Genomic DNA, 9343 nt, shown 5'->3' with positions numbered 1-9343 from the left:
GTACCGTATATTGGACTTAAACCTTCACCAATAATTATCGTCAGAATGATGACTTCATGAGGCTCCACCCACTTTCGCCTCGTTATAATTCAGGATAACACTGAAGGCTACCATAGAAAATTTAACTTCTGGCTATAAAAACTAATTTCTCGAATAGTTGTAAGAAGTGCTAAATGATCCTCAAGGATCCCAGCAGTTGGCCTAAACGTTTAATTCAAGTATATTACTGCTATACTGTTGCGGCACTACTGCTACAGTAGTATTACTACGCTAGCACTGATACCCCACCCACATCTATGTATCGTTCCGCCATTCATAAAGTCTTTGGGTTTCAGATCCGATGGAGTTTCTGTCTGGTGGATGGGCGGGGCAACATTTCGTCAAAAGGTGTTTACTTTGCTTACGTAATGAATGTTTTTCGACTCTTGGCTCGAAATCATTGGTCATAGCGTCGGCTAGATCATTTTTACTCTATAAAAATTAAAACTATCGGGTTTAGGTTATTAATAATAATGACAAAATTTATGTGTGGTTGTAAAATATACATATGTCAACTTTCAGCTACATCCGATGCTTTGACAAGGAGCAAAGTCCAAAAAACCGTGTTACAGAGACCCTGAATCTCATAGTAGCATAAACATATGTTTTGATGCTGTTTCTCTATAAATGTAAGTTAAATGTTAAATCATTGATAAGATTACTCAAAGCACAATATCAATTTGAATACTAAATTCAAATCACGAGCCTGTCTGCTTGGTAGTACCGGAAATTCAGTTCATATACTATTTTTGTCACTTACCGAGTGGTTTTATGCTAATGAAATTAAAAGTTTAATAGATTATACAATAAATTCCATATAAAAACATTATTATACTACCTATAAATAATTTATTTTATTACCTTTGCAGGTAAATGCCACCCCCCAAAAAACTCTTAATTTCAGGAACCATTCGAACAGAGTTTACGAACTGTAGTTCATAAACGCTAGGAACGCCATATGGGGAGAATCTCTTACCTCTGATTGGCTGTAACATCCTCAGCAGTGATTGGTTGATCCATTACTTACCAACTATAATTTTATAAATGGAGGTTGTGTGGGTAAAAAAAAAAAAAGTCATAAAATTTGTGAACATATTTATTGAATTACCATTGTTTTATAATATAAAAACTGAAAATTAAAATATAAAGAATACGAACTACATTGTAAGAGCATGTACAAATTTATTTACATAGAAAAATATACTGTTAACGCAGGAAAAATTATTTACACTATAAAAGCATCCAAGAAATATTTTTTTCTGTTGGCGTGTTATAGCAACAGCATGACATAGAGCATGAAGTTACAGCTATAGTATGGAACATGAACACTCACAAGTCAGGGTTAAGAGTTAATGACAAATAAGAAATCAGATATTTAGTGCATCGGCTCAAATGGCCTTAAATTAACGAGAAACATCTTTCAAACTTTCTAGCTATGACGTCTTTAAGGATTAAGTCATTATTTTAAAGGGAATTCGATTATTCCTGAACCTAATTCAGATACATACTTTTATATACTTACCCATTATTTTATTTATGATTTTATGAAAGGAATTTAAACATGAAATCATTCATTATTATCCTATTTAAATACAAAATACAATTGTGACTGTATGGCAGTTCAGTTAGTAGAATGAATCACCCTACTACTTGAGCTATTAGCAGGATGATTCATCCTACTACCAGTGTCTTAAGTAAGTTGAGTTATACTACTATTTATGTCACTTACTCCATCATTTTGCTTAATACATTTAATAATTAATTCCCTTCTATATACAAGAAAATTAAATAAACTTCTCTAAATGAATCGCATAACTGGACTTAAGAGAATGGCCCCAAAACTTAATTTAATCTTAAAGAGCAAACCACCCCCACCCCATGCCCCCTCCCCAACTTCTTGTAACAGCAGTATATATAACCCTGGAACACCCTCATGGAAATTCTTGACCTTTCATTGGCTGCACCATAGTCAACAGTGATTGGTGGATGCCTTGTTGACTCACAATACAGACAACTAGCTACAAATGGTGTAGTGTCTATACGAGCGCTCCACTAATTACATTACACGTTAATTAAATCCTATCAAAACTATACAGTCTTTTAAGAAAAAGAGAAGTAACTTCATTAGTTTTAACGCATCCAAAGGATTAATGACCTATACTCTTGCTACGCTGCCAGATGTCGTCTGCGTTCCCAAATTTTGAAATACTAACTGATTACTCTTCAGAAAATGGATATAATATTTTGAGCAAATAAAGTTTATTGTACCACTTTTGTTTACTTTTAAATCATATGAATATGTTCAACATTCTTCCGATAACAAATATACAATGCGAAGTTCCTTTTAACTTAGAAAAATAATATAATGTTTATCTCTAGGCGTATGATGGCAACGAAAACGTGGACGCCTGAGTAGTACGCACCTTGAACGACCGATCAGGGTTAAAACATTGATTAATGCTGTCAGGAACTAACTTAGTAGTTTACCAGCACAGGTTCTTGCTCCCAGAGAGGCCCAAAACAGATGACGCTTCTGTAAAGAGAAAAGAAATATCATTGATTGAAAATAAAAAATAGAAATGGACAAGTAGAGTTACAAATCCTGTTTAAGCTTTATTGAACCTATCAGTATGAGATCAGGTATGACAGCAAAAAGTCTTGATTTAGTTGTTTAGAGACAGGAAGGGGCTAAAAAAGGTTCACTGATGGAGAGATACGACGGAACTGATAAAAATAAAATGTAATTTGGAGAAATAGGGTAAAGCTGTACGGGGATTACACATACGATTTCACTTACTACGAGTACATGAAACATAAACGTGCTAGCACAGACACAACAGCTGTTACTCAAAGAAAACTAAAACTGCTGTGGGTCTGGATTTCTGGGTGAAGTAGGGTTTGATGTACTCCAGGACATTTTTTCTTCTTCACAGGCTGTCATGTTAGTTTCTCAAAAAGAGAGAACTTGAATTGTTACAGTTATATTACTATTGCTGTTTGTTAGTATCCCAGTTTCGGCCAACATTTGCTGGATTGGAAGAAAATGAAGGAGAAAGGTGTGATAGATGGTTAATGGGAAGGGGGAGTGGGTATGAACCCAGTATATATCCACCTTTGTCAAACAGGGTAAACTCATACAAAGTAAAGTAGACGGCCGCACATGCGCGAAGATATCGTTTGTTAATGTAACTTGTCGACCACATTATATAGAAATGGGTGCATATAATACTTCGATCCACGCGGGGCTAGTACTAAAAACGACGTCCAAGGATCTTCCGCCATGTTTACTACTAGCACCTCTGAGTAAGTGACGCATAGTTGGATATCAACCGGAGGAAATTAGGTTTGGGAATGGAAAGGAGTCTGGACTGGGTAAGATTTCCTGTGGCTTTGGGGTATACTACACTTCTTACCCTGTTGTCTGTCTTATTTGTTTGTTTGTATGGTGTTTTTACGTTGCATGGAAACAGTGGTTATTCAGCAACGGGACCAACGGCTTTACGTGACTTCCAAACCACGTCGAGAGTGAACTTCTATCACCAGAAATACACATCTCTGACCCCTCAGTGGAATGCACGAGAGCCGAACTAGCGGCCACCGAGGTGGCAGGCCAAGACCAAACCTACCGCGCCACTGAGGCGCCTGTTGTTTGTCGCTGCTTCAGTTGTCATCTCTCCTCTCGCAGTCACTCGAAATTCACGGGGATCTGGAGAGACCAAGGTTACTGGAGGAGGATTTGATGTCTGGCTTCGATTCGACTGCAGTAAACGCCTGATGGAAGTCGATCATCCACTGGCGATCTCGGGAGAGTTAGATGTTTCTGCCATGGAGAAAATAAATAGTTCAGATATAGACAAACTAAAACCAATATTTAATAGAAACTCGGATCAAACGTTTGTCTGTTTACGCTTTATGGCAATACCTACATAATATTCAGCGTGACATCACTACAGCAGCTTGAGTAGTAAACACGTGCACCCACCAATCAGGGTTGAGGCTGACAGCCCATGAGAAGACAGATATTTTGCCGCTTTTTTTCAGATGATTTTAAGAGCTGCGAGACACGTCTTTCAAACTATGGAGGCTTTGAGAATTAAATCGCTCGTTTATTTTTTTTTTTTTACTGAAATCGATCATTCCTTCAGCTATACCGAGATACATGCATGCAGGTTTCTATTGACGTTTCTATAAAAAAAATTTTGACTACTTAAATACGAAATGCTGGTAGGATGAATCATCCTACTCCTTATATCACTCACTGCACCGGTTTGCCTAAACTTAATCAATTATCTGATATTAAATGCAATTCCCCATAAAAATTATATCGATTTAACACCTGTGAAAAATGGATATTTCCAATACTTCAAGCAAAAGATTGTTAAAATCTTAAAATTAATGATTACTGCCTCAAACCCCCTACCCCACCTCCCATAGCTAGAGCGATTCAAAGACGTCTCTCCCGCTTTATTTATTAATATAATTATATATATATATATAATATATATTATATATAATATATATATATAATATCTATATATATTAATAATATTATATATTATCTATATATATTATAATATACCCATACTATATAATATTTTTTTTTTTTTGTGGTGGTGGGGGGGACGGGGGGGAGGGGGGGGGGGATCCGAGCAGGTTCTCTGTATAAACGCGAGGAACACCCACTTGGCGAGAAACTCCTGTCCTCTCATTGGCTACATTGTCCTCGGATATGATTGGTGGATACATTCTTTACTAATACCTGCTTTATGAAAAAAGGCAGCTTTAAAAAACTGTATAACATCTTTAATAGTATGCTCAGTCACTAAATGACATCTAAATCACGGCTTTCTTCGATAAAACCCCATAATTGAATTATCTTCATTATAATTTAGATCATGTAAGAAGTACAACAAATCCAATCACAACAGTCATGAAAGTTATGGGTAACAACTGATCAAACTCTGGCTACACTTGAAAGCGTGTTATCCAAAGCCAAGATTTAACATGTTAACTGTTAACTCTTCCATAAGATGAATGTGTTAATTAAAGCAGATAAAGAGGTTTTCCCAGCTATAATCTCCTCCTATATCATAAGAATATATTTCAAAGTCTTTTGATGAGAGATATGTGGGACGTAAAAGTAATATTTAATAGAAATCCGGACAAAATGTTTGCCTATTAGTACTTAATGCCATTACAGCTCGAGTGGTGAACACGGGCACAAACCAATTAGGATTGGAGCTCACAGCCAAGGTAATTATTCCCCGTCGCTGCTCGAATGGCAACATCACGAGTAACCTCTTGTTTTCGTTTTATGGGAAATCAAATCTAAAATTCTTACAGTTAATTCTGAGATACAATTACAGCTCTTTTTAGTAACGTTTCTGTAAAAGCATATGAAGTATTAAATCATCAAGTACTACTTAAATATCAAATGCAAACTGTGAGTCTATATCTGCGTAGTTTGTAGGATGAATCAACCCACTATTTTGAAAAATGGCTAATAAATCATACAAAATTCAATTAAATTCCAAATAGAAATATTAATTAAACAAATGTAAATAAATATCTTTAATCCTTTAAGCACAGCTCATTAAAAACAAAAATAAACCTTAAAAATAACGTTTATAGTCTTAAAGTCCTCATAGCAATAGCGTTTGAAATATATCTCTGAGCCCCAGCAGCGATTGGTTTTATGAATGGAGACAGGTAGATAAAAGCTGTGAAGCATCTACATGAATAGTCAAAGAACTAAGTGATATATCACATTTTTATTAAATGAAAGCTGAATGAGTTAAAAATTAGATTTAAAATACTAAGAATGCAATATTTAACTCTAATAAAGTATATTTTAGGTTTAATGTTTATTCTGAATTTCCATGAGCAGGTTTGAAAGAATTCTGATAACACATGCGGATGAGGTAAACCTAATATTGGAACATAATAAGCAGATATTCCTCGCCGAAAGTATAACATAAAGGTTTGCCTCGTATTCATGAACTGCTGTTTCGTAAGTGGGGTCTTTAAACAGTGCACAGAATTGGGGAAGGATCTATGCCACGTACAACAAAAGGTCCCATAAATTTGTACATCTGATAGCCAGAATGAATTCTCGACTCCTCGATTTCTAGCCATTTTAGGATACGCTTTTCAGGGAAAGAATGAACTCTGTTGTAGCAGGGGATGAATGAAAGAGCTCCCACCTTACCTTCTGTGGAATGGCTTTCGGTGGAAAACTAATAAGATTCAAGCGACGATCGATAAGGTGACTTTCCCTTGCTTAACTTCCACTCATCTCCACTCATCTCCAGCCTCACTTGGCTGACCAGGTTACTGAATCCTTCGGCCAAAGCAGGTCATATGGGTCATGTGGGGTTGCATATCCATTCCTTTCAAGAAAGATATAACAATTGATCAGAACTCTTAAAAATGTCTGAAAGGAAAATATGATATGAAAAAGTAATGTATTTGTTGGCTGGTCTGAAATAAAACAGAATACGTTAGCAGTTTTTTTTAACGAGGTTGAAAACGTATCCAGGATAAGAGGTAATTAAAAATCCAATTACAATATGATGAGGCAGATATGACAGAAAAGAACAAGTTTCCTGAAACATTAATTTCGACCCAACAAAGACTAAACCCGTTTTAAAGAAGGGCACGACAAAATAGTCTCCTAATTATCAGGAGTTTTCTCTCCCCTGATCATATTCACGACGAGGAAAAAAAATGTCGTATAAACGGCGAAGATACAAGATAGGACACAGTTGGCTTAAACATTTGATAGCAAAAATGTTGCCAGAAGTTTGGCGAAACAGGATCAGGGATAAGTCTGCAAAAGTAATTTAACAAGCGAAGAAGCGCATACGCAGACTATGATATTGCGCATTGCTGAAGAAGCACAATGAATCTATTATAAGCAGTTTTGAAAACCAAAAATATTTCGCTTAATCCTTTTATCTCGATAAAATGATACTGAAAAGTTGGTCCAGTATCTCAAGAATGAGATTAAGTCATGAAAGCTCACTGTTGCATTAAAATGAAATGATAAAGAAAAATATAAATTAAATGTGAATATACTTATGAGATTCAACAAAAACACATTACAAACAAAAGCCGTGGTCTGATACTTACAAGAAGATATGTCATATCACTTGCCATAACTTGAAGCTAACCTAACTTAGGATGTCCTTCATATCCATCTCAAGATATATTCACTTTTGGCAAGTTAAGATAAACTTTGTTTGATCGTATAAAAAAAAAAAATAAATAAATAAAACTGAAATTAATTCGCTCTCGCCTGATATCAACTTTGTACAGGAGACTGAATAGGTTCAAATGAAGCGCTTTCTGGCAGAATGTCCTCCTGGGCAGAAAATACCATATTTCTGTAATTTGAACAAAACATGCGTAAGTACCTCACTTAATAAAGCTTTCTCTAGGTTGTTTGAGTTTACGTTCATACAAAAGAAAGTTGGAAATGAAATGTTATGAATAACATAACACTGAATGATCTACATCAGGAGTTTGGCAAGTTTTCAAGAAAAATCAAACATAATCTTTTACGTCAAAATCCGGACATGAAACTCTGAAACGCCATCTTGGCAACGTCCTCCGCTTTACAAAATCCCTCCCCCACCCCCACCCTCCTCGTTACTGTACCTCTGACCCGGCCAGAGAACTCAATGTATCAGTCACGTCGCTGATATCACTGCTTTCCAGGAACTGGAAATCATTTATACCATTCCCTCATCTATCGCAGTAGCCTAGCGGAAAGGCTTTAAAGGGTACTCGGTGTTTCAGCATAGACACACACACACGCATACACACATACACACTCGCTGCCACTGCCAAGCGCTTTACCAGAGTCATTGAGGACGGGGTTACCTCCAGCAGTTTCTGTTTCAGCGAGAGTTTACGATAATTGTGGCTCGTACCGTTTCGTTTCCATGGCCCGTATCGCAGGATCAATGAGCTCGTTCCAATGTAATGAGTTGGTGACCGCATTGCGCGTGAATTTCTGGGTTTGAAATTGATTCTTGCCTAATTGCTTCCAGAATGGATGGGATAATGACGCTGGAATAATTCTCAGCTCCATAAAGAAAACGGGTATAAAAGACTCTAGGAAGGCTGACAGTTTGGATTACTTTTTACAGGTATTTCTCGTCACGTTATGATGATGACCCTTGGTTGGTCGGTACCTTGGGAGTTGGGTATTCTCCCCAAAATGTTCTTCACCTCGACTAAGTATTTATGAAGTAGAGGAAACAAGGACTTATCCAATTGGCTATATACTTTTCCTCGATGAAAAAAAAATAAATAAAAAATAAACAAAAGAATTCATCAGCCTCGTGATAAAACGAATCTCAAATATTTTCCCATGTGTACTCCATTACAATAATTTTTTCGAAACTTTGTGAATTGTATATATAATACCACCTTCATCTAATTTTAAACTGCATGAACATAAAGATTAATCATTCTTTCGTGAACATTTATCAAAATATAATCATCTTGGCTTTGCGCCTACTATGTGTGAATTTATATTTGCATGTGATTTTCATCCATGAATATAACACCTTAGGCTGATCTGAATGCAACTATCGACACTTTGATGTTATCAAGAATGTGTCCTCTTTTTGTTTACATATTGGCATTCACATATAACGTTGGGTGTGACCTTCGCTTCCTTAAAATGACCCTAGGTAAATTATTTGTACGACTTTGAGTTTTAGCAACTTTCAACCGAATACAAGTAATATGATTAATAACTGTGTTTTATCGACTTTATACCTAATACAACCAATATGATTAAGCACTGTGTTTTATCAGTTTCGTAAGGAATACAACTATATCATTAACACGTTTGGTAGAAAATATTTACAAAAGTTGTGCTTGCTTCTAATAATAACCAAAAATAATGGAAGTTGATTTTAGTCTCCATACATCTACCGAACCCCGAGAAATTGAATTAGGATGGAAACATCACTTTGAAACACTACTAAACAACGGAAACAATGACCTTGAAGAGCATGTAGAATTTGATGTGGTTGGGGATGCAGAACCTGACATAACAACACTGGAGTTAAAAAATGCTCTCAAGAGGATGAGAAATGGTAAGGCCCCTGGAGTGGATACAATACCTGCAGAGCTCCTTAAAAACATGGGGGAGGATGGAGTCATCTGGCTACTAGAGCTAATCGACATACTCTGGAATGGGCAAATGCCACCTGAAGACTGGAGAAGAGATCTAATATGCCCAATCTATAAGAAAGGTGACAAGACCAATTGCAGCAATTATAGAGGA

At 36.2% G+C, this 9343-nt stretch overlaps 1 long non-coding RNA gene across 1 annotated transcript; it reads right to left on the bottom strand.

Moving 5' to 3' along the window:
- Window positions 1-1944: 1944 nt before the first annotated feature.
- LOC135215712 (uncharacterized) lies at window positions 1945-6423 on the bottom strand. The gene is made up of 3 exons (XR_010314759.1): window positions 6248-6423; window positions 3666-3859; window positions 1945-2572 (listed from the first exon to the last, which is right to left on the bottom strand). It is a non-coding gene; the product is annotated as an uncharacterized LOC135215712 (long non-coding RNA).
- Window positions 6424-9343: the final 2920 nt, after the last annotated feature.

This window comes from Macrobrachium nipponense, chromosome 5 (genome assembly GCF_015104395.2).
Source record: "Macrobrachium nipponense isolate FS-2020 chromosome 5, ASM1510439v2, whole genome shotgun sequence".
NCBI classification, from domain to species: Eukaryota; Metazoa; Arthropoda; class Malacostraca; order Decapoda; family Palaemonidae; genus Macrobrachium; species Macrobrachium nipponense.
The sequence above is the reverse complement of the archived record's forward strand: the minus strand, read 5'-3'. Positions and strand labels throughout refer to the sequence as shown.